Source organism: Panthera tigris, chromosome B2 (genome assembly GCF_018350195.1).
Source record: "Panthera tigris isolate Pti1 chromosome B2, P.tigris_Pti1_mat1.1, whole genome shotgun sequence".
In the NCBI taxonomy this organism is placed as follows: Eukaryota; Metazoa; Chordata; class Mammalia; order Carnivora; family Felidae; genus Panthera; species Panthera tigris.
This window is the reverse complement of record NC_056664.1, coordinates 106,759,503-106,786,997: the sequence shown is the minus strand read 5'-3', so window position 1 is coordinate 106,786,997 and position 27,495 is coordinate 106,759,503. Positions and strand designations below refer to the sequence as shown.

At 37.7% G+C, this 27,495-nt stretch overlaps 1 long non-coding RNA gene across 1 annotated transcript; it reads left to right on the top strand.

The window, feature by feature from the left end:
* On the top strand, positions 1-27,495 carry LOC122238725. Its single transcript, XR_006217841.1, has 3 exons — positions 1-477; positions 19,265-19,361; positions 27,023-27,495. It is a non-coding gene; the product is annotated as an uncharacterized LOC122238725 (long non-coding RNA).

Below are 27,495 nucleotides of genomic sequence, written 5' to 3'. Positions count from 1 at the left end.
ACAAAACCGAAAAGAGAGAAAACAATTCCATCCATTATTTGGACATGGTAAAGCTACACTAAGGAGTGGTAGGCAAAATAATGCCCCCCACCCTAGGTGTCTATGTCCTAACCCCCAGAACCTGTGGGTGTGTTGCCCTACGTGGCAAAAAGGACTTTGCGGATGTGATTAAGCAAAAGATCTGATGGGGAGAGTTTCCTGGATTACCCACGTGGACCCAATGTAATCACACGAATCCTCGTAAGTGAGAAAGAGATGAAGGAGAGTGTGAGTGTGACAGGAAACAAGGAAGGTTTGACTGGATGTTTCTGACTTTGGAGATGGAAGGGCCATGAGCCAAGAAGATGGCCTCTAGAAGCTGGAGAAGGCAAGGAAACAGATTCTCCCTAAGATCCTCCAGAAGAGACGCAGCCCTGCCTACACTTTGATTTTCGCCCGGTGAGACCTGTTTTGGACTTCTGACCTCCAGAATGGAAGGTAATACATTGTAGTGTTTTAAGTTCGTGGTAATTTGTTACAGCAGCCATATAAAAACTAATACAGGAAGGAAGTTGAAAAATCATATTCTCTAGTAATCAGGGAACTAGAGATCCCAAGTAACCATACACACATGAGTAGTTTATATATCTCATTTGATCCTACACCAAACCCAATAGAATCACCAGTCCAAATGATCTTTTGAAAACACATATTGGAACCTGCCTCTCCCCTACTCCTACCTTAGGTCCTGGGACAGAGAACAAAATCTTTTTTTTTTTTTTTTTTTTTTTTTTTTTAGTTTATTTACTTATTTTGAGAGTGAGAGAGTGTGAGCGAGGGAGGGGCAGAGAGAGAGGGAGAGAGAGAGAATCCCAAGCAGGCCCCATGCTATGAGCCCAGACTCCGACTCAAGGCTCAATCTCACGAACCATGAGATCATGACCTCAGCCAAAATACTGAACCACCCAGGCACCGAAGAGAACACAATCTTTGACAGGGCTAATGGCTGTATGCTTTTACGTCTGCCTTCCTGCCCACCTTCTCCTTACATGCATGACTCTTGCCACACCTCTCTTTGATCCAGGCAAAGCTCAATGTGCCAGGTCCCTCCCACTTCAGGGCCTGGACACATGCTCTTCTCTCTGCCTTGTGTGTTCCCCCACCCCTACCCCTCACTGCCCCCTCCCCTGCTCCCAGGCAACTCCTGCTCCTCTTTCATTTTTCTTATCCAAGATCATTTCCTCTGGAAAGACTTCAGTGACCTACGCTATCAGATTAGTTGGTAGCTGCCCACCCTCCCCACATGTTCTATAGCATCCTACACTTTTTCTTCGTAGCACACATCACCGGCTTCTCAACACCTAGCCCTGAATTTGTAAGAAAGCAACACTTTTGTGGCATCTGTGAGCTTACTGAAGTTAAGTGATTTCCTTAAAGTCACACAGCTTGTAAATGCTAGAGCTGGGAATAGAACACAGGTGCTCTGACTTTCACATCTTCACAATTCCACATGGCCTCTCTTAGTAATTTCTGGTGGGGTGTCAGAAAAACAGAAGAGGAGACACTACCAAGATTGGAGCAGTGCCTGCCATAGAGCTGAACTGCAAAAAAGTAGTAGAGTCAGATGAGCCATCAGAGGCAGAGCCTCTCACATCGGGGGCTCACTCTTGGTCCAGGAGTAGAGGAAGGGCTCTCCACAGAGCCTGGCAAACCCCGACAGATTGCTCAGGAAATGGCGCTCACTCAGCAGACATTGCATCAAATTTGTGCATGAGGACAAGAGGACTATCAAAGTGAGTTATTTGGCAAATTGTGAGCCCCATAGTGGGCACCTGCCAAGAACTGAATTATGTCCCCACAAAATATATATTTTGAGGCCCTAACCCTCAATATGACTATATCTGAAGATGAGAATTTTAAGACATAATTAAGGTTAAATGAAGTCACAAGGGTGGGGTCCTAATCCTATAGGATTTGTGGCCTTATAAGAGGAAGAGAGAGACAGGAGATCCCTTGTGAGGACACAAGGAGAAGGTGACCATCGATAAACAGGAAGAGGGCTCCCACCAGGACCCAACCGTGCTGGTACCATGATCTCAGACTTCCAGGCTCCAAAACTGTGAGAAAATAAATTTCTCCTGTGCAAGCCACCCAATTTTTGGTATTTTGTTATAGCAGTCCAAGCAGACTAAGGCCCAAACGTTTATAGCATTCATTTAAATTGTACAGTGGTTCTAGGTAAGAATACAGCAAAATTAATTTCTGATCAAAGGGTTCTAGTGGATATCTGCTATTTTTCTAGCCCAACATCAATGCCCATATTCTTTAGGAACGACCCTTGATTTTCCTTTGGAAAACACGGGATCTCTTCCCATCCCATCCCAAACCTATCACTGTAGCAAACCTAGGTCAAATTTTCCATCACAGCATAACTTCGTCTTGTCAAGAAGAATCCTATGACCCAAACCAGGCCAGACTATAACAGGAATTTGAAAGTTAAGCACAGTGATACAAGAACTTAGAAATACTGACGTGAATTTATTTTTATGATAGTACCTAGGAAAAAAATACTGTCTAGGCCCCACTATCTAGATTCCTGGATCTACCCTAATTCCTGCCCTTTCCAAAGTCTGATGGGTCAATTATTTCTTCACTTCAATTAGGTACCCCAAGTCCTTCCAGTAAATTCTTTTATAGTTTCAATCAGTCAGATTTGGTTTTGGTAGCTCACATCCATTGTCACTTATCTGCTGGCTCACCTCCTGGGTGTAAAGCAACAGCCAGACCTGCTACTATCCACCTTCCCGTAATCCCTCAGCCTCTTAGACTCCTGGGCCAGGTGTGTATGTTTAGCTCCATGATGAAGTTCCCTTGTTTTTCAGGATACTCACTTTAAGAAGTGCCCAAGGCCGATCTTAGATGTTTTATGGCTTTCACACTACTGCGTGGTCATATGCAGCACTTACTGCCTGAATCAAAGGAAGTAAAAGATAGCTTTCAACACTTGGGTTTTCTATAGTTCTGGTTTCCTCACCACAACTCTGGAAGGAGTAATGTAAGAGACAGGGACTAAACATGAGTTCCTGTATGCCTGTCCATGGGCACTGCCACCACAAATGGATCAGGAAACAGAAGCTTGTGTGATGCCACACCTGTCTGGTGATCTGTAGCTCTACTCTGAATGTCATTGTTAATGGACAAATCAAGGAAAATATGAACTGTCAAATGCAAAAAAAAAAAAAAAAAAAAAACAAAAAACCCCAAAAAACCAAGAACCCAAAACCCTGCTGATAGTCCAGTCTATCAAATCTGTGCTGATTTTTTTTAATGCCAATGAATTGTTTTTGATAAAATTATGCAGCTAAAATGAATATACATTACTGAAAACTGTCTGCAACTTGGAATGAATTTAAAAATATTTTTAGTGATTAACATACATGTTTGAAAAATTGTACTGTATTTCTGGAAATATTTTTTCTGTTGATTCTTTTATCAACAGGAGAATCCTAATATTTAGGGCCATCTGGGTAACTCATCTGGAGATGATGAGATTTCTACGCTGAAATATTTGCAGAACATTAAGAAGAATAAAGAGAGTAATACGTATTTTAATATTAAAATGGCATGGATGCCACAGACCTGAAAAGGAGTAGGATTCACACAGTGAATCAATTTCAATGAAATTCTAATCTTTCTTTTGCATGAGGGTTAGGTTTGGGCTTATTATTCTCAGTCTATTTTAGCTATTCTCCTGAAAATACACATCAAAGATCTGGAGCCAGACAATGAATCAAAAGGAGCTCTGAGGGCAAATTACCATGACTTTTGTGGTAACATTTGTGAATTGAGGAAACTCCGCTCCCTTTTTCAGGCTTGATATATTTATACTTTTCTGTTTTGATGAAGGAGAATGGAGGTTGGATAGATACTTGATGTGTAATGATGAATATTTTAGAACAATTTGCTCACTGAAATAATTTAAAATGCCAGGGCTATGTCTCTTTTTAAGAATACTTTAATTTGCAATTTTTTTGTTGTGAAGCATATCATCTTTACAAAAAAAGCTGTACAACATGTATCTGTAGAGTTTAAAGAATCATAGTAAACTTGCATGGCATTGAGAAATAGAACATTATCAGTGCCCCTCCCTTACCCAGGAGTATCCCTCTCCCACAGAAGTAGCTACCATCCGATATTTTGTATTGATCATTCTTGTCTTTACAGTTTTATCTCCTATACATAGATCTCTAAAGAATAAATTGTGCATTTTCCTTTGTGACTTTTGTGTTTTGTTCAGCATTGTCTTTGAGATTATCTAAGATGATGCATATACTTAGTTCATTCATTCTGTATTACAGTATAGTATTCCACTTGAGGAAATATACCATAATTAGTTTATTTGCTAATGGATTATTTATGAATTTTTGCTATTTAGAGCAAGGCTTTTGTGAACATCTTTTCTAGGACACATGTGTACAACTATCTTTAACATATATACCAGGAGTGAAGTTGCTGGATCACAGGTTGTTCAAATGAGTTCAACTCATAATGAGTTCATATCACCTAGGAAATGCAAATATTCCTTAACATGGTTGTGCCTGTTTATATTTGCACATGCAGATGACAGAGTTTCTATTGCTCTAGCCTCTTGGGTTAAGGAGAGACATGTCTTAATGGTCCTTGTTCCTCTCTCTTGCCAGAAAAATAGTAAGAAAGGGGGCCTATAGAACACAATAACTCTCCTGCCTTGAGTTTTTCCCATGTGGTCCTAGTGAGTATAATTTTGTCCCTTTCATGACAGGGAGTGGTGGATGTCTAAGTTCTTGCATTCTGTTAGATGTGCAATTATGCCTGAGGTAGCTAGCACCCAAGATGTTTCTCAGTGAATCTTGCCTCTTGATATTCCTCTCCTTCCAGACTGTGCTCCCACAATAAATACCGCTGACCTACATAAACAATAAGATGTTGTAGAAATGAAAGGCTCTTATTTCTGAGGTGAGCTCATAAAGGACATCACAGCTTTGCCAGATTTTCTTTTGGATCACTTGCTCTGGGACAAGCCAGCTGCCATGTTAAAAGGACACTAAGCTATTTCTCCACAAGGGCCACTTGCATGGCTAGCAAGTTGATGTTGGTTATTGCTATCTTGGAAGCAGATCTTCCAGTCCCGGTGAAGCTTTTAGAAGACTACAGCCCAGCTAACCTCTTGACTGCAAGCGCAGAAGATACCCCCAGGCAACAACTACCCAGCTAAGCCACTTGCAAATTCTGGACCCACAGAAACTATGTGAGGTGATAAATGCTTATTGTAGTTTTAAGCTGTTGAGTTCTGGAGCAAAAGATAACTGATAACTTATACTGCTCATTTTTAGTTTAGTTTGAAGTTCCCTGATTACTCATGAGGTTGACATCTTTTCCTCTGGTTATAGACTGTGTTCCTTTCTTGTAAATATCTAGCTCATATGTTTTCTTCATTTTAATTTGGTTTCTTTGCCTTTCCTATATTGATCTAAGTTTTTATATTCTAGATATTAATCTTTTGTTAATAATAGGAGTTGTAAATAATTTCTCCAATTTTTGAGTTTTTTTTTTACTCTCGTTACTGTGTCTTTTATCACCTGAATGCTTAATTTTAAGACAGTTGAGTGTGTTAACGTTTTCCTGTGTAATTCTCATTTCTGTGTCTTCTTTAAGAAACTGTTCCTTATTCAAGAATTTGAAGATATTTCCTATATGCTATTCTAAAAGTGTATGGTTGTGCCTTTCACATTAGGTATCTAACCACCTAGATTGATTTATAAGATAAAAATCTATCTTCAGATTTTTAAAAAATATATGGATAACAAATTGTCCTTAAGCCATTTATGAAATAATCTGCTCTTTCCCACAGATCTATACAAATCAAGTTTCTATATATGCACAGATTTCTTTCTGGACTCTATTTCCTGTTCTGTTCCATTTGTCTGTCTCATCCTGTATCAACATTATATTCTTAATTATGTAGTCTGATAATAAGTCATTATACCCAGTAATGCAAGTTTTCCCATATTTCTTCTTCCTCCCTGGTGTTATATTCTTCCATATAAATTTTCAAATCAGCCTGTTAAATTTCACAAAAACCACAGCGGTATTTTTGCTTTATTGGAATTTCATCAAATCTATAAATCAATTTAGAGAGAACTAATATAGTTATTTAAGAGTCTTCTAGGAGTGCCTAGGTGGCTCGGTTGGTTACACGTCTGACTCTTGATTTTGGCTCAAGTCATAATTTCATAGTTCCTGGGATCCAGTCCCACATCTGGCTCTGTGCTGACAGCTCTGGGCCTGCTTGGGATTCTCTCTCTCCCTCTCTCTCTCTGCCCCTCCGCTGCTTGTACTCTCTCGCACACACTCTCTCTCTCTCAAAATAAATAAAAAATTTTAAAAAGTCTTATATCCATAAATATTATATATCTTTCTATTTATTTACACATTTTCTAACATCTCTTGATAAAGCTTTATCATTTTCTCCATGAAGGTATTACATATTTTTGATAGATTTATTTCCAGTTATTTTTATGCCATTGTAAATTGTATTTTTAAATAAGGTTTTCTAAATTATTTCTTGAATATAGAAATGCAGTTGACACACATACATACAGATACCTACATATATTTACTTTGCATCCAAAAACTCAAACTGTTTTTTATTATAATTATTTGTAGATTGTGATGAAAGTAACATCACCTGCAATTCACATTCATTTTGTTTATCTTTTAATCCTTAAACCTTTTCTTTTTTCATGCCTCCCCACACAATGCTGAATAGAAATGGTGATAATGAACCTCCTTGTCTTGATTTTCTAATCTTAAAGGGAATCTCTCAACATTTTACCATTAAATTTGACATCTGCTATATGCTTTTTGTATGTACTTGTAAAGGACACTGTGTGTGCTTCTGAGGTCCCCCTTCTGAGCTGAAGTAATTCTTCCCAGCAGGTAGGAGTCCTGCTAGCAGATAATCCTCAGCTGTCTGCCTTCTTCAGCTGAGAAGAGTCCCCTCACCTATGTCACACCTACTTCCTGGAGCAGCCTACCTCAGGTGATTGGCTGACATGAGGTAAGGCCCAACCTACTCATTCCAAATCAGGGCAATTCCAAAGGGCCAGCCTCATTTCAGAGCTGTCTTTAGGGTTGGCTGAGGCTTTCCCTGAGGCTACACTACAACCCAACTTCTCCTCCCTCTGTGTACCTCTACTTTCTTTCTTTTCCCTCAAGAGGTACAGATACCAAGAACAATCCCTAACAAACCTCCTGTATGTTAATCTCCATCTCAGACTCTTCTTACTGAGGAACCCAAGCTGTGATAATAACTGTCAGTTTGCCAAGAATTTTTCTAAATCTGAATAAATGTTGAGGTTTTTCTAGTGTTTTTCTTCTGCACAATGTTGAAATAATCTCATGATTTTTTTCTCAATTTATGAGGTAGTAAACAAATTAAAAGTGAACCAATATTACGCTCATGGGATAAATGTAATTAATCATAATATACAATCTTTTTATGCCTTTTTGGATTCAGTTTGCTAATATGAATTTTTTTAAGGATTTGTATCTATGGTCATGATTGAGAGTATTTTGCTTGTTCATTTCGGTTGTAATGTCCTTGTCTAGATCTGGCATCAAGGTAATGTTGACTGCATGAAATAAGTTGGGGAATATTCCCTCAGTTTCTATTCTCTGTAAGTGTGTAAGATTAGAACTATCTGAAGAACAAAATTTCTTTGTGCAAAGATTTTTAGCTAATTTATGTCTTTAATGGTTATAGGAATTTTCAGATTCTATTTTTTCCTGGGATAGATTTAGCAAGTCATATTTTCATATGAATGTATTCATTCGATTGAGGTTTATAATTTATTGATTTTTCTCATAATGACTTTTTGATATCTTTATTTTTGTCCTTCTTTTCATTCATGATATGCTTTGAGAATATTCTCCCTTTTTTCCTTAGTTTTTCCAGAGGTTTGCTGTTTGTAGCCTTTTCAAGGAATCAAATTTGAAATATGTTGATCCTCTCTACTGTGTGTTTTATATTTCATTGTTTCTACTCTGCAATTGCATTTTTTCTCCCTTTTACTTTCTTTGTGTTTATTCCATTGTTCTAATTTCTTCAGTTAGATATTTAACTCATTGATTTTGAGCCTTTCTTCTTTTTTTAATATAATTTTTCTGTATTTGAACCCACTTTATTTGATATTCCCTGGGTTAGAAGTGGCCACAATGGAGAGAGAGTTAGTCTGCCCAATAGTCTTCTTAAAGCAGGCTGTGACCTTAACAGAAGGAGTGGATTTCCAAGTCCCAGGGGTTGAGGGAAGACATTGAATGGAGAAAAATATCATCCCTATCTCAGGAGCAATGGAGGGATATATTCCAGGTGGAGCCTCCATAGATCCACAAACACACACCAGAGAAATACCAGCTTTAAACCTCTTCCAGCTGGAGGAAACAAGTGCCAGGTTCCTTGCCACAAGTGAAGGCAGTAACTGTCCTGCTCCTACCCTTGTCTCTCCCTGGGTCCCCTTCTGTGAGGATCCAGGATTAGCCCCATGAACAGAGGACAGAGAGGCATGGTCAGAAGCTCAGATACAGTAAAAAAAAAAAAAAAAAAAAAAAAAAAAAAGCCATCATGCTCTCTTTTCCCATAGCATCAGTTTGGAGCAGCCTTAATTGGGGAAGAGAGGCTTTGAGTGAGATTTGGAGTTCTATGTGTGACTCAACAGTTTACTGGAATGAAGCTATTATTAGGACTCCTGTTGACCACAAAACTTTTCATTATCCACAGGTGAGCTGCCTGAATCCACTTTATTTGAATCCCCAAAGATTTGATGGGTAGTACTTTTATTTGTTCAGATCTTAATGTTTTCCAATTTCCATGATTTTTTAACCTTATATATATGTTTTTTAATATCTAAATATATAGGATTTTCTTAGTTATGTTTAATGATTTCTAAGTTAGTTGCATTGTGTTAGAAAAGTGATCTATATGATACCATTCCTTTGACTTGAGGCTTTATATACAGTGAGTGAGGAAGCTCTGATTATGACCTGGCACAATGTGAATTTTCAAAATGTTTCATGTGTACTTTCAAAAATATATATATACACTCCAAATTGAGGGATTGAGTTTCTTGATTTTGCTCTTTAAATCTTCTATATACATACAGATATTTTGTCTACTATCATTTACTCTGAGAGATATTTAATATCTCCTACTATGCTTATAGATTTATTTATCTTTATATAGTTCTGCCCATTTTTGCTTTTTATATTTTGAGACTTCATTAAGTCCATACAAGTTTTAATTGTTTATATCCTCCTAATGAATTTAACTTTGTCCATCATGAAGTGACTTCATATTTAACTCTTAAATTATATTTTGTCTAATAGTAATTTAGGTATACTAGTTTTCATTTAGATGTTTCCCATATGCCTTTTCAGTCCTTTGACTTTCAATTTTTTGTGTGTGTTTTTTTTATGCTATGTATATCTCTTACAAAGAGCATATTGCGGAATTTTATTTAGTTTGATAAAATTTGCCTTTAGCTAGAGAATTATTATGATTACCTATTTGGATTTATCTCTAGATCTGTATCATGTGATTTTTATTTATTTTACTATATTTTCTTCTTTTAGCTTTCTTGCCTTCTTTTATTTATTTTTCTATTGAAGTATAGTTGACACACCGTAACATTGGTTACAGGTATACAACACAGTGACTCAACAAGTCTGTACATTGTGCTGTGCTCACCACAAGTGTAGCTACCATCTGTCACCATTCAACGCTATTGCAATACCATTAACTATATCCCCTATGCTGTACTTCCATTCCTGTGATTTATTCATTCCATAACTGGAAGTCTGTATCTCCCACTCTTCTTTATTCATTTTGCCCATCCCCCTACCTCTCTCACCTCTGGCAATTGTCTATTTGTTGTCTATATTTATGGGTCTGTTTCTGCTTTTGTTTACTGACGAGACTGTCTTTTTCCATTGTGTATTCATGCCATCATTGTTGTAGATTAATTGACCACATAAGCATAAGTTTATTTCTAAGCTGTCTCTTCTCTGCATTGATCTATGTGTCCATTTTTGTGCTACTACCACACTATTTTGATTACTACAGCTTTGTAATTTTTCTTGAAATCTAGGATTGTGATGCCTCCAGCTTTGTTTTTCTTTCTCAAGATTGCTTTGGCGGTTTGGGGTCTTTTATAGTTCTGTACAAATTCTAGTTCTTTGGAAAATGCTCTTGGTATTTTGGCCAGAATTGCATTGAATCTGTAGATTGCTTTGGGTAGTATGGAAATTTTAACAATATTGGTTCTTCATAAACATACAATTTTCTTCCATTTGTTTGTGTCACCTTCAATTTCTTTCACCAGTGTTTTATAGTTTTCAAAGTCTTTGAAAGTCTTTCAAAGTTTTCTTGGTCAAGTTTATTACTAGGTATTTTATTCTTCTGAGAGTAATTGTAAATGGAATTGTTTTCTTAATTTCTGTTTCTGCTACTTCATTATTAGTGTATAGAAAAGCAACCAATTCCTGGGTATTGATTTTGTATCCTACAACTGTAATGAATTCATTTATTCTGAAAGTTTTTTGGTGGAGTCTTCAGGGTTTTCTATATATAGTATTATGTCTTCTGCAAATACTGACAGTTTGACTTCTTCCTCACCAATATGGATGCCTCTTCATGCTGCCTTTTAGATTGACTGTGTTTTCCCCATTCCATTTCCCTCCTCTGTTTGCTTGGAAGTTATATCATTTCTAGCCTTTTAATGGTAATCCAACCTCTTTTAACATACATACTTAAAACTACAGTTAATATCTTAACTTCCATAATTCCTGCTTTCAGTTCTGTTTCAGACTTTCCAGTGCATGAAGGAAGAAATGAAGGAAGGCTTTAAAAATTTATTTATCTAAGATTTCTGTACTTCAAGTAGGAATCTCATTTTGGATAGCTAGTCTACCGCACTACCAGAAATAAAAATATAAATTAGATCTCCAGCATTTTGTGATCAAGATATTTCAGAATTCTTTAGTAAAACAATCCAGAATAAATTAAAACCCACATGGAAAAGACTGCATAGAAACTGAGCTGCTGAACGCAGTTGGCAACAACCAATTAGTAGTGTTTTCTTATGTGCCAAACACTTTGCCAAACTTTCTCCTTTGAATACATGCTTCCTCCTGAGAATTTACTGATTCTCAAACCTCTGATGAGATGATCACTCTTTGGTCACACAAAAATATCCACAATTGAGTATAAACAAGCACCATCAAACAAGATTTACTACAACTCAGTATTTCAACTCAATGACAAGTCTTAGACCAGCAATATTTATGAACAAAGCCTGTCTTTATTGCCTAGTTTGGCTCTTTGTCCCTAATATTTTCAACTCTACGGGCTGGTTAAAATGAAGGGAGCATTATGTGAACATCTGGGTCCCAGTTCTACCCATCCTCTAAGCTTTTTACTACCACGTGTAAAATTAATTGAAATCTAATGTTATCTGAAAGGTAGAACTTAAAGCCAGAGTAGTAAATAGATTTCACCTCATGTGACCACTTCCAACAATTGGTAGGAACTGTTTGGATCACTGTGTTGTAAAGTATTAGAGGGCTATATCCCATTCTAAGGAAAAGCAAGCTGTAATCCATCAGATATATCTGTCACCAGCGGGATTAACAGGGTAGAAAAATGGGGAGTGGCGAACATGTGAAAAAATAAGAGACTGAGTAAAAAAGAAATTTGCAAGTGAACAAGAAGTGGCATTTACAGTTGGAGTTACCTTTTTCTTCAAAAATGTAGGTTTGGAGTGCACATGAGTTGTTGAAACTGGGATCCAGGCAGCTGTTGTAGCACCAGATGACAATTTTAATGGTCTCCTGGGGTTGGAGCTGCATCAGAACCTCAAACAAGAACTCTTGTCCTCTAGCCAAGCCAGCCAAGTAGGAGTTACCAGCATTTGCAACCAGCTAACTTACTGCAAATTGTATTGCATTCGCAACCATAGGCTGATAGGAGGAAAAATATTTAGCAGATAGGCACAGGCAAAGAAATGAAATTGATCCTGCAGTTATTAGGGACTGGTTAACAGTGTAGATTCATTCTTTATTATGAGAAAAATGTTCTATATCCTGATACTTAATATCATTAAAATCTACAAGGAACTTGGCATTTATTTCAAAACAGAAAAAAGTGGAATGTTTTAATGAGGAGAAATAAACCTCAAAATTTTGTTCTCACAATGGGACATGATTATGTAGGAAAGGATAGATAATCAAGTTAGCTAGAAATGAAATTTTATTCATTTTATTCTTTATGCTTTACTTGGGAGAGTTAAGTGTAAATTACCATATTGTTCTCCTTCACATGATTTCCCTTCCAAATGCTAGTTTGAAAATAAATTAATGAAGAATAGATTTACCCATACAATGATCCCCTACACACACACACACACACACACACACACACACACCTCATCTCCCAATACTCTGATGTTTTTCTGTATTGAAATATATCCGTAACATAAAACATCATACAGGACTGTATTTTATGATTGAGTAGTTAGGTTACAGAAGCATGTAAGGGCCCTTCACACATAGTAAACAAACCTTTGAAAAAAGAATAATAAAGAATTCTAAAATTGCTGCCAGTCTGCCCAGATTCCTCAGGCAAACACATAAAGTGAGGAATCTTGTTTCCATACTTATCAGGGTCTGTTGGGCCTTTTGAGCCTGGCAATCCAGAAAAAATATTTAAGGAGAAATATTTCAAGTTTGTGCTCAGAATCTTTATGTCTTTAAAAGGAGCAATAAATCAAGAGGCGTTCCTTTTTACCTTTGGCTTAGGAAATAACATTGGCCATCAGTAACTACAATTCTGATCATGACATTGTGGCAAATTCCCAGTCAGGGTGGACCTGGGCAGAGGGCAGTGTGTAAGAGCATTACTGTGAGTTTTGATCTGATAGTCAAGCTAGGTTTCAGAGACCTTTTATAAAGACTAGTTCTTATCACAGGATTCTGGGTGTGTGACACCAAAAAACAAATTTGTAAATTTCCACAGGCTCTTAGCACCCATGGGGACAGGCAGTCCAGTGTTTCTTAAACTAGATTGCTAATTTCCTTCATATCATCTGGGTTTTGTAACATATTTTCCTATAAATCAATAAGACTACTTTCATTTTATTTTAAGCTGTTTTCTATGGTGAAAAAAATTAAATCTTCTGTGATGATCCATGTGCCCTCTTTTCTTGCTGTAATTTTTTAAGCAGCTTGTGTCTTTTGGCCAGTTTGCCAGAATGTATTTGATACTATGGGAACATCTGTGTCTGGTGGCAATTGGATCTTGAGCCCTTAGTTCTGTTCCCTGGATAAGATCCACAGGAATCTGGCAGTCTTTCATGAAATGCTTATTTCAGAAATAACGTTTCATGATTTGGGGGTTCCCTAGAATCTTATTTCTGGACCTATAAGCCTTGCTGTAATGGTGGTTTTTGGATTCTTCCTCTGGCTCTAAATAAATCACGTGAATTCTACTTAACAAATGAAATTATTTGGAGAAATATTACTCATATTCTAAATATTGACAATCTCCAAGTGTTTAACCTCTGTCTTTTCTTTTTAATCCTTGTGAGCCTCTCTTCTTACATCTTGCCGTGTGCTACATAATGTTCAGTGTGCTCTTGCCCCATTCTTGGTTTAAGGCAGGGGTTCCAACCACCCTTTCAGTAGAGATTCCCAGACTTCATCCCTAAAGCTTCTGAATTCGTAGATCTAGAGCAGGGCCTGGAAACCTACATATTTTTAAAACTCCTGTTCCACTCAGTTTTGCTGTAAACCTAAAAGTGCTCTTAAAAAATAAAGCCTATTTTTTTAATGCAGATGCATTAGAAAGAAAGAAAGAAAGAAAGAAAGAAAGAAAGAAAGAAACCAATCCCCAGTGATTCTGACAGTAAGTCCAATTTAAGAACTCCTGGAAATTTCTCTAATACTGACACTAAGAAGCTTAGATAGTCTCATTGGCAATAATGTCTAAATCCCTCTGGTTCCCTCTAGTGGACTAAGATAACACACACTTTCTACAAATCATCCAGGCAGTTATGAGAATGAAATTAGATTAAAATGCACATAAGGAGAAATTTTGAGATATAGCCAGAAAAAGGCAATATGCACCCAGTTAAATGGGTCTGGGCCCTAACAGGGTGGAAATGTCCCACAATATCTGCTATATGGCTGGTTTTGCCTTGGGTGGGGGGAGCCCAGGTCGACCCTAGTAAATAAGCCACAGGAAGAACTTTCTCATGGCCATCCCCTGCAAATTGCATTCAGGTGTCCGCCCAGGCACATAGCTCCACTGCTGATTGGAATTTCTGATTACAGAGCAAAATTAAGTTTTCAAACTCCATGCATTTTATGTTGAATATGTACTCAATGCATCTTCTTTCACTGAGAGGGGAGAAATTAAAGGGAAACTGAATCTGGGTGCATACTCCATGTGCCGAAGGTAGATACCTACCATGTGTCACATTGGGCAAATTCCAGAGATACCAGGCTATAAAGCCAAAGTTATATGCATGGCTGTCTCTGGCCCTTAACTTTGCAATATTCCTGGGACAAGAGCACTACAAACATTCTTCCTTTGGGGTATCCCTTGATCCAAATGTGAGCTGCATTCAGGGAGTTCTGCTGATTCTTCTGTTACTGCAGCCAGCAACTCAGGAGAGCCTGGGAAGGAACTGGAATCTGCCCAGCGTCTCCAAGCGGATTTTATGGGTTCACAAGGGTTAGCCCTAGAATTAGTCTTTGAGGTTTTCAATTCAACCCATTCGCTGAGCAGATAAGGAAACCAGGCACTGGAACCCAAATCTTCTGTATCCTGCTTAAATACTTATTGACAGTAGAATATTCCAAACCAATGGAATAAACAGTCCAAAGGATACAGAAGATCTTCTGTCTTATTGTAACTAAACATCTTGTGAATGGAGAAGCCAACTTGAGTAGTATAAAGGGGCAATTGTGAGTTAAAATACATGCAACCACCTTTAATCCTGTGGCTCCTATATCTGGAGAAACACGGATCACTCCTTAAATGCAACTATATAAACTCGGCATCTCTTTCATATCCGCCTTCTCTCTAAACCCATTGACACCATCCTGGCCCTACCCATTTGCCGTGGTATTCCTGACTCTGCTATAACCACCTTCTTCACTATATTTTTCAAACTATAATCAGGATGATACTTTTAAAGTGCTAATCTCTAAGTCACTCTTGCTTAAAACCTTTTGATGTTTTCCCATTGCACTTAGGATAAGAATCCAAATTCATTAACATGATTTATAAGGCCAGTTATGGCCTATACCAAAACAGGTCACAGTGGGCTGATTATAATGCCTTAAATGTGCCTTAGCCATTTAGGCTTCCACCCCTTCATAAATGCTTTTTCCTTGCCTGAATGTCTCCACCTTCCTCACTCTATTGCATTTCCAATCTCTTCTCTCAGCTAATGCCTATTCCTTAAGCATCCTCAAGAAGGACCCCTGCTTTCAGGCCCATAGGGTCCCCACTCAGTAACATTCACCATCTTGTACTCACTTGCCTCTGTCTCCCTGGCTAGATGGTAGGTGAGCAAAGAGCCTGTATGCTTTTTTCTAACTTCCCCAGGGCCTAGCACAGTGTTTAGCACATAGTAGGTGGTCTTGAATGGATATTTGTGGAATGAACTAGTGAGTGAGTGAATGACCTGAGGAACAATTCCATATTTCGTATGCCCGTCCTGCTTCTTTGTCAGCCTTTCTTTCCCACCTCCCAGCACCGTTACAGCTTAGGAAAGAAGGGGAAGGGCTTGGTTTTAAAAAGCACCCCAGGTAACTTCAGGGTAGTTGTCTTACTCCTGCTTCCCCATCTTGTTGGGAATTCCTGATCTATTCAATCCCCTCAGCTCCAGACCCAGAGAAGTTAAAAGATCTGACTAAAATCACATAGCTACTTAGTGGAAAGGGCAGGTCTCCTAACTGCTAGGCTAAGTCCTTTTCTATGAGGTTCAATGACATCACGAGAAACCCAGAATATTTCCTCCCATGGCCTGCATGTGTTATTTTTTTCTGAAGAGTGGAGAACAGTCTTAGCTACCTGTTTCCCTTGTGAGACCCTAGATCTTGTCCTCTCACTGTTACCCCATGGTAGAGGATTCTGAGACTCCCCACTGCCACCAGTGTGCATACATCTTTTCCCAGTTATTCAATGGAACCCTAACCTAGGTGCTGCCATGAATGGATTTTGCAGGTCCCAAATCAGTTGACTTTCAGATAGGGAGATTATCCTTGGTGAGCCTGACCTAATCAGATGAGCCATTAAAGGGATTGGGCTCTCCCTGGAAAGAGATTCAAAGCATGAGGGAGATTTGATGCAATGGTGGTTCTCCATTGCTGATTTTTACAATGGAGTTTTAGGCTTCTAATGACAGCAAATTGTGGAAACATAAATATATGGAAGAGAACTAACGGAGTAAAGTTTGTTTGAAGATTCTTCTGGTGCTTTCTTGGGGCTGATAAGAGTTAGTAAAAGGAGAAAAACTCCTTTATACAGGAGGAGTATATAAATTATTATATATATATATTATATATTATATAAATTATATAAAATATAATATATAATTAATTATATATAATTATAAATATATAATTTATATATTATAAATTATATATAAATATATAATTTATATATTATATAAATATATAAAATTTATATATTTATATATATATAAAAATATATATAAAATATATATTTTTTTATAAAAAAATTTATATTTTGCTTGTAGGCAGAAAAAGGGGGGATTTTTATGCGTTTGCTGCTCCTTAATTGCCTTCAGTTCAAAATAATTTTTAAGTCGAAGTGTATTTGGGAGTGACATATTCTGATTTCTTTCAATGGTTACTTTAAATATTTGTGTCACTTTTTCCTTTTTTTCAACAAAAATGTACTTATCACTTACTATGTTATGTGCATTGCACCAAGTGCTAACAGGTATAGAAAAGATAGGAATGGAAAAGCAGAGTCCTTGCCTTGGGCTGGTAGAGGAAATAATCAGACACACAAATGTGTGCCCCACTCCCCACCCTGTACACATCTATAACAGAAGGGTATGCACAGTGTAGAAAGGTGTTCACAAGAGTGAGATTCCCTTACACCTGTGGAAAGGTGTTGGGAATACTTTGGATCAATAATTAATGGACTCTTTATAAATACACAAAGGGTTTGAAATTAGAGGCTGTGTAAAAGCTCAAAAAGAAGCACTAGTCTCCATGTTATAGTGTCAATTACATGCAGTTTACTAATCTATGACTTCTACAATAAAATGCAGCTATCTAAAGCATCACTAGAGTGAGACTCTTACATTAAACTCCTCTACCTCCCCATGAGGACACTGGTGAAACCCATAGCAGGCAGTATGCAAAATAACTCTCAGGTCCATGACCACTGACCCAGTTCCTCCTTTGGTGTGCAAACTACATGTTCTCCACTGATATACTTTTGTATTCTATACTGATCCATACCTTTTAATACTTGATTGTCACATCCTTGTATCAAATTTGACCTATTAAAAATTTTTTCTCTACCCTAAAGTACACCTATTTTTGTCAACTCTATTTCTAATGCCCTATTTCTGTTGTTATTTGTTATTTCACAAATCTGTGACATTTGGAATCTCCAGGAAGTGGAACATTCTTTCAAAATGAAAATGTTCTATTAATGACTACAACTAAACGTGTCTACAAAACGCCTGTGAACACTAACCTTAAAAATGCCATCCAGGGGCGCCTGGGTGGCTTGGTTGGTTGAGCGTCCGACTTCGGCTCAGGTCATGGTCTCACGGTCCGTGAGTTCGAGCCCTGCGTCAGGCTCTGTGCTGACTGCTCGGAGCCTGGAGCCTGTTTTGGATTCTGTGACTCCCTCTCTCTCTGCCCCTCCCCTGTTCATGCTCTGTCTCTCTCTGTCTCAAAAATAAAATAAATAAACGTTTAAAAAAAATGCCATCCATGCAAAAAAAATAGGTATTGTATGATTGCACGTATATTAGATATCTAGAGTAACCAAATTCATAGAGACAGAAAGTGGAATAGTGGTTGCCAGAAGCAAGGGGGTGGGGAGAATGAGTTGTTCAACGGATATAGGGTTTTAGTTTTGCAAGATGAAAAGAGTTCTGGAGACTGGTTGTACAACAATGTGAATATACTCAACACTACTGAACTGCACACTTAGAAATGGTTAATATGATACATTTTATAAGATGTATATTACAGGGGTTCAGAATATGTCACCCCAAAATCTACCAATTTGGCATATTGATTATTTTGAATCAAGAGTGCTTGAGAAAGAACAAGTACAAGAAGGATACTCTGAGCCTCCTTTGTCTCCCTGAATGCAGAAGATCAATCTCCCATGTGAAAGCTACCTTCCCTGTAGCAGGAGGGTAGAAGGCATCCTTATCACCAGAGACAGGGGCTTTAGGACTGAGAAAGCTGTATAAACAAACCTGGTTACTTCTTCACCAATTTACTACCCCAAAGCCAAATCCCTTTGTCTTGTCAATTTTTCACAAATAATTCTTTGTCTGAAAGCTTCCTGTTTTGGTTACTTCTTCGAGCCTCATATTTTTATGAGGCTCTTCTATGTATAAAATTATATCTGTTTTTTTTTTCTGTTGATATATCTTATGTCAACTTAATTATTAGACCAGCCAAAGAATCTAGAAATGAAGAAGGGAGAATTTTTCTACCCTTACGGTGTTTTACTACAATTTTAAAAATGCCACCATGATTGAAAAAGAAGGTATTTCAAACATCTAACTTCTAGGTTGAGAGTTGTCAGGAAAAACCCTCTCTACCTGTCATCTGTTAGCACTTTCTGCCACAGGAGGCTGACCAGTATACACTCTTATTGGGTTCTTGCCAAAAGAGAGCCCGACAAGAGATCAGAGGTGGGAAGAAAGTGACAGAGGCATTTACCCCCTTGGCTGTCTCCTAGGGAGGTCACCCTGGGCTGACCGTATCCCTGGACAGAAGGTGGCCTGCTCTCTACCACTCTTCTGGTAACTGCTAGCTTCTGGTAACCTCTAGCTTCTGGTAACCTCTCTCTGTCTTGGCCCTTTAGACCTAGGGGTGGTGACAACCTCACCAGATTCCTGTGCTACTGTAATAGTTTCCCTACCTCACCCCCATTTTCGAAATTATCTCTTTACAGATGGACCTCTCTCAAATTATCCTAATTTGAATGTGCTGTCTATTTTCTGTTGGGACCCTGAGTGAGGCATCCACTGTTGAGAAGCTCTCCCTTCAAGGTAACATCCTAGCTTCCACTGTCAAACTCCCCCCTGCTTGGTGCACCTCAGGGAAAACCCCCACTTGCTGGCTTACTAGTTGCTTCTAACAACCTCCCTGAGGTGCACACTATGCGCAAGACATTAAGAACTTTTCCTCTTGGAATGTTGACCTAGAGACCCACTCTGAAATTAGACCAGCTCTTTTGGGAATTCAAAGTAGTTTGCCAGTTGTGGGTGCAAAGTTGTGAATGCAGAACTTATATGTCAGAAAATACAAAATCTTCAATACTGTTAGCAAATTGGTGCAGCCATCTAGGTTTATAACTAGCTCTTCAATGAATGTAAGGAAATAAACCTGAAATAAAAGATAATATTTCATTATTGGACTTGCTTAAAGATGGCCACATTAGTAATTGTTAACATACATTGATCGATCGATTGATTGATTGATTAATAAAGCCAGCTGAGACCAGACTTGTATATAAATTTTCTGAAATCGTATCCTCAGAAAACCATTAATAAATGCTATGGCCTGGAAATGAGTCAAAAATTATTAAGCCACAACAATGCTTATAAAGAATAATTTATAACACCTTTCAAAGCACTTTCAAAACATTCATAAAATTAGCTTACTTGCAGTTAATATTTTCTGAGACTAACTGAACAGAAATTCGAAAACTCTATGGATCCCAGGAATTTTTATGAATAAGTATACACATATGTATTTTCCTAGGCCAAAGGGATCATTGCTTTTGTCAGGCACATAACCCCAAGAAAGCTAAAAATAACTGCTCTGCTGCGAAGGGTGCTGGGGTTGTATCTATTCAGAATATATAGGTTTAACTGTTAACGAAAGTACTTTAAAGATGTAAAATAAAGTACACCACTGGGGCAGGGTTTATTTGATCTTCTAATTAGACTATTAGTTTGTTCATGACTAACATCTTTTCAAGTATTCTTAGAGTTGCCAGATGGAAAAAAAAGACCTCTACTACCAGGGTATAACTTACTTTTTGCAGCCATTATCATTTAGATGAACCCCTCGTAAGCAATGATTTCAGCATGACTCATTTTAATAGCGTATAAAACTATCATCTTTTTAATAGAGTATGAGAAGGCTTTTACACCCCCAGGTAAAATTTTTATAAATAGATGTAGATTTTTAAATTGTAATCATAATTGCTGGCATAAAGTTAAACCTAATGGTCTAGTTATAATCATAATTATTGCCTTGATTTAAAAATTGAAGAGTTGGTAGCATAAGTTTCAACATAATTTATTCTAAAAAAAATTACATAAAATATTGCTGGTCAATAAATTGTTAAACTTGTAAGATAAACTTTGATACTATAGAGCTCTTTTCATTGTTAACACATATAAGAAGTTGTCAATGCTGTGGCTAAACCAGAGTAACTCTGACAGAATTCAAGTCATTTATAGACCAAGTAGTTAAACCAAATGAAATGAAAAGATAAAAATCCTTCGGATTGAAAAATTTCTTTGACTACAACCTATAACTCCATAAACACTGATTAGCTAAGACTATGAATAGCCAAGAACACTTTAAATTTTACAAAAGAAATAAAATGAGAATTTTCAAGGCCAATTTTACTTATTATCAGTAATATAGGGTTCCATAAATAGTAATTGATAGTGAATATGATTTTGGGGTGTGCTTTGTAAATGTTTGTGTCTGAGGTTTATTTAAATCTATATATGACAACTGTAATCTAATTCTACAATCAGCAAAGGGGTAATTTAGACAGAATTAAAAATAGAGTAGGGAAGAAACAAATGTCTCCAGCTGTATTTCTCTAGAGTTTAAAAAAATTACTGCCTATATTTATTTCCTAAATACCTATATTTCTCAGCAAAGATTCTGTGACCAAAACATCTACACATTCTATGACCAGTGTAAGCAGCAATGAACTTGTCACCATAAACAGTAGAGGTTTAAGGAGCTTGATCTTGTTAGCCCAGCAATACCTGAATTCCCCTAGAAGCCCTCTCTATGTAAGATAAGCCCTTCAGGGTTCTTTTCCCACTTTGCTCTGGTGACTGAGGCTGAAATGTCAGAGGGCTGACCATCGGGTGCTTCTATAAACATCCACAACCCTAAACAGAAAGAGCACTAGTGTTCCCAGAGGATGGGTCAATTAATTCACCCTCAAAGAAAAAAAAGTGACAAATAGTCTACTTAGGATAATAAATAGAGCCAAATTCTGTTAGGTACTCCATCACTTTCTTGGCAAAGTAGAGTACCACACTGTTTCATTGACAGTTCAGATCTTCATGCCTTTTTGAGAAATCACTTTGCCTTATTCTCACTCCAATTAGCCTTCTAAACTAGTTAGCATGAAGCCAAGCAAAAATGATATCATCAAATAATCACTCAACTGACAGCAAATATCTTAGAGGTCTGCACTAGAATGTTGGTGCTGCTAAAATATTAAAATGTACGAATGCCACTCCAGATTTTCTAACATCACTGAGTTTTAGAAATTCTGGATCAGGCAATTCCTGGAACTATTTAAAATGAAATGGCACTCAAATTGGAATTCCTGTACTGCTCATCTATCTGAAGTTCTCTTTTTAAAAAGTACTTTTCTATTAAAAATGTCATATAGTTCTCCACTCAAATAACAGCAACTCTACAATGAGATACCACTTCACACCTACTGAGACGGCATTGAGCCAAAAGGTAGATCAGAATATGAAGAAATTTGAATTCTCATAGGTAAGATGTAAAATAGTGCGGCCACTTTAGAAAACACTTTGGAAGTTCCTAAAAATGTTAGACATGGAGTTGCCACATGACATGGCAATTCTACTCCTAGGTATATACCCAAGAATTGAAAACACACTTGAACATGAATGTGCATAGCAGCATGATACTCAAAAAATAGAAGCAATCCAAATGTCCATCAAATGATGAATGAATAACCAAAATGTAGTATATTCATATGCTGGAATATTATTTGATCATAAAAAGGAACGAAGTGCTAAAACATGCATGAACCTTGAAAACACTATGTTAAGCGAAAGGAACCAGACACAGAAGGCTACATATTCTGATTCCATTTCTGTTACATGTCCAGAATAAGCAAATCCATAGAGACAGAAAGTAGATTAATGGCTGTCCAGTGGCTGGGGGAAGCCAGGGAATGAGGACTATTACAACTAATGGCCACAGTTTCTTTTTGTGAAAATGAAACGTTCTAAAATTAGTGTTGGTGCTTGCATAGCTGTGAATATACCAAACATCACTGAATTGTACACTTTAAAAAGGCAAACTTCAGGATGTGAAAGTTATATCTCAATAAAATTATTTTAAAATGGCAACAGCCTCACCAGGAAGATGTTAGAATAAACAAATTCAGTAAAGTTGCAAGATACAAAATCAGTATACAAAAGCAGTTGTTTATATACACTAACAATGAACTACCAGACGGAGAAATTACAATAGAATTACAAAGAACAAAACACTTAGGAATAAATTTAACAAAGGAGGAAAAAGATCTGTACACTGAAAACTATAAAACAAAGCAAACTTGAAAAAGAACAAAGCTGCAATTATCACACTTACTGATTTCAAACCATACTGTAAACCTATAATCAAAACAATATAGTATTGGCATAAAAACAAACACACAGACCAATGGAATAGAATCAAAACCTGGAGATAAACCCATACATATACAGCCAACTAATTTTCAACAAAGAAGCCAAGAATATACGATGGAAAAAGGATAATCTCTTCAACAAAGAGTGTTGGAGAGGGGCGCCTGGGTGGTTCAGTCAGTTGAGCATCCAACTTCGGCTCAGGTCATGATCTCACAATTCATGAGATTGAGCCCCACTGCTATCAGCACAGAGCCCACTTCAGATCCTCTGTCCCCCTCTCTCTTTGTACCTCCCCTGCTCCTGCTCTCTCTCTCTCTCTCAAAAATAAACATCTTTTAAAAATGGTGCTGGGGAGGGGTGCCTGGGTGGCTCAGTCGGTTGAGCATCCGACTTCAGCTCAGGTCATGATCTCACACTCCATGAGTTCGAGCCCCGTGTCGGGCTCTGTGCTGACAGCTCAGAGCCTGGAGCCTGCCTCAGATTCTGTGTCCCCCTCTCTCTCTGCCCCTCCCCTGCTCATGCTCTGTCTCTCTCCGTCAAGAAATAACAAATGCAGGCGAGGATGTGAAGAAGAGGGAACACTTGTATACTGTTAGTGGGAATGTAAACTAGTATGGAAAACCGTATGGAGATTCCTCAAAAAATTAAAAATAGAACTACCCTATGATCCAGCAATCCCATTTCTGGGTATGTTTATAAAGGAAACAAAATCATTACCTTAAAGAGATATCTGCACTCCCATATTGATTGCAGCATTATTCACAATAACCATGGTATGGAAACAACATAGCACCCATCAGTGAATAAACAGGTGAAGATATGGTATGGAATATTATTTGACCTTAGCAAATAAGAGAGTTCTGCCATTTGGAACAACGTGGATGGATCTCCCAGGCATTGTGCTATGTGAAATAAGCCAGACAAAGAAAGACATATAATGACATGATATCACTTATACATGGAATCTAAAAAAAAAAAAAAAAAAAAAAAGTGGAACTCCTAGAAACAGAGAGTAGGATGGTGGTTGCCAGAGTTGCATGGTGAGAGAAGTAGAAAGAGATTGGTAAAAGGGTACAAACTTTCAGTTGTAAGATGAATAAAGTCTGCGGATCTAATATATAATGCGGTGACTATTGCTGATGCATGTATACATATATCAGGTCATCGCACATTACAATTTTATTTGCCAAGTATAACTCAATACAGCTGGAAAAGAAAACCACAGATAGACTTCTGAATCAAAATAAAAACAGAAACTTTACACTTGAAAGAAAATGAAAAACTGATGCCATGTTGAGGTTTCTTCTAGTCTCTTATCTTTTAGAGTTGTGATTATACTGTGTTCACTGATAATTTTAAAATTGTGCCTTCTTACGAACTCATCAGAAACAGAGTGTTAAGGGCTACACAATCTTCTATGAAGATCATTTACCACAATATAAAGAAAACTATTATTAAACGCTTAATGTGCCCTGAGCATTGTTCTAAGTCATTTATATACTTTATCTAATTTAATACTAACAACAACTTTATGGAATAGATTTAATTTTCACATAGAAATTCATTTTATGTAGGAAGAAATCAAGGTTTAATTAATTTTATGGCTAACGAGTGGCAGAGCCAGCATTCAAATAGAGGCAACCCGGCTCCAGGGCCCCAAAGTTTGACTCACAAAGTCACCACTGCCCCTTCCTCATTGTTTCCTTTACTATTTTTTATATTGTTTTACATTTAAGTTCTTTTTAGTTTTTCACTATTTTAAGCAATAAGAATTGTTCTTGAATGCTGAAGATCACACTTCCTGGGTCTCTCTGATTAGGTCCTAGAGGTCTCCTAGTAAACTGTCTTCAGCAACTAAACTAATGATATAACTTTATGAATAAATGAATATAAACTAATTATATAACTTTAGTTTTTTAAAAAACTCCCAGCCCTATGAAAACAAGTGAAGCTCAGTCCTTTTGCCAACAGATCATTTCCGCTCTTGGGCAGTAGGAGATGTCAACTACACCCACCTGAGAGAAGCTGTAGGAAAAAACTGCTAGATGATGAGCTCATTGCAGGGAGGAGCCATATATTTTCTTATCTGTGTTCGCAGAATCTGCCAGATCTTCTAGTATGAAGTGTATGTTGAATAAACAATGAAATACTAAACTACTTTGAGGGAAACAGCAATTCATGAGCAGAAGAATCGCAGAGTTCTCAGAAGACTGCACCGATCATAAGAATCAACTCCGGAGAGGTCTCTGGGTCTACCCACTTTGTTTAGAAATGAAGATGGCTCTTTCCTTTTGCAAGAACCTTTTCCCCAGCTCCTTGTCTCAGTATAATTAATATATAATTAATATAGAGAACTCTCTTTCTTTTTTTAATTTTAGAGAAAGTAAGCAGAGGAGAGGGACAGAGGGAGGGGGACCCCAAGCAAGGTCCACACCCAGTGCAGAGCCCGATCCCACGACCCTGGAATCATGACCTGAGCCGAAACCAAGAGTCAGATGCTCAACCGACTGAGCCACCCACGTGCCCCAATATAGAGACCTTTTAAACTCAAGCACATGCGTGATTCTATCCTGACTCTCCAAATCATCTCAGAGGCTATACCTATATAAACACTGACAAATGTAAGTGTAAATTCAGAGACATTCTTAGCAAAACTAATTTCATCATGTTGTAAATGAACAAATTGCCGTGAGAATGTGCTATAAAAGGAGCTTCTATTAACCCAAGTCCCAACATAGGATTCTTTAACATATGATTCTTTAAGCTGAACACAACGTACGATGAAAGACGTTGTTCATAATGCTGCTCATGTACATATGGGCTCTTTCCAGGGATTTGAGGGCTTTTCATTTTAAGAATACAATAGTATAAAAGAACAGTTAAAAAAAAACCATTTCTGTATCTACCACTCCAATATAACATTTTTCATTTACATGTTACTTTAAATCCTTATGCATATTAACATTTGTATGTTAGAAATTACAGTATATATTTAATTTTATTCTCTATATAAATACATTATATTAATCATATATTCTATTTTCACATATCAGAACATAAGCATCAGTCCATTTTTATATATAATCCACACATTGGTAATATTAAGGAATCTATAACATTTCATTATGTTCATGTATCCTTATTTTCTAATATTGGACAATTATCGAAAGGGGGATAGAAAATGATTTGTGTGTTTTATTTTATTCTGTTTTTGCTTTTAATTCTATTCCATTCTTTCCATGAGTGAGACATCTGAACCCAGAGCTATATGTCAGCAAAGCGAAAAATTTTGCCTTCTTCCTCTTAGCCTCTAATTTTGTGTATTTGAACCAAGAACCACCCCACTAATACTCTGGGAACCAATCCAAAACAAGTGTCAGGTCTATAGTTCACTGCGGCCACCACCAAACCCTCCGTAAGCCAATAAAAAGAAGGGGAACACAGAAGCAATGATCAAATGTTGCTCTCAAGAGCTGTGGTTCTTCACCTTCTGCTCTGTGACATTCTGGAGAGTTGGGCCACCATTTCCAACAGGCTTTTCTAGCCAACAACAAAAGGAGCCAACAAACCAGTCCAAGGATGCACCGTTTCCTGGTCTGGTTTGCCACTCCTTCCTCCCAAAGGTGGCAGATTTTAATAAACATTCTACAGAACTGATCAGCTGGGGATAAGATGAACAGTTAATTGCTTTATCCCTCTGCAGAAATAACCTTCTTCCTCTGGGTTCTTGTTACCCTGGCTGAGTTCCATTTATTCAATAATTACTTACTAAGCACTTACTATACCAGATATTGTACTAGTCAGTGGGGATGCAATAGGGAACATAACAGACATAGCCAAGTGTCCTCAGATCTTTAATTTGAATAAACATTTAAGCACAATGCATAAAAGAACAGCTGGTTTAATGAATGTTATGACGGGAATTTAAAAGGCACTATGATCAAGAATAGCAGGAGGTGTCTACACTTGGCCTCATTGAGGAAGTTATATTTTAGGTAAATGCTGAGGAAGGAGAAGAGCCACCCATGCAAACAGCTGACAGGAGAATATTTCAGGTGGAGGAAACCACAAGTACAAAGACCCTGAGGCTGCAAAGACCTCAGTTCTGGGAAGTTACCAGACAGCCAGGATGGCTACAGCACAGAAGAGGAAGAAGAGGAACCTGATACAAGATGAGGTAAATGAGGTGGGCAGGGCCCAACATTACACCTGCATTAAGACCTACCCTCATGAGTGGGGTGAAGGGAGATCTGTACACAAGACGAAGACCCTGCTTCCCCAGACTGCCCTATTCCTCAGCGTTTACAGCCTCACCACCACTCTCAGCCTTCACTGCATCATTATAGCCTTTACCTCTGTTTATGTCTGTCACTCACAGGAAGCGCACACCCCCCTCATATGCTGAACTGCACTTCCCATAGGCCCCCTGTGTCCCTCGTGTGCCCCCTTTGCCCACATCTCCCCAGTTCCTGAAATCTTCCTACTGTGACTTCTGGGATTCACAGTCCCTCATCATCAGCAAAATCCC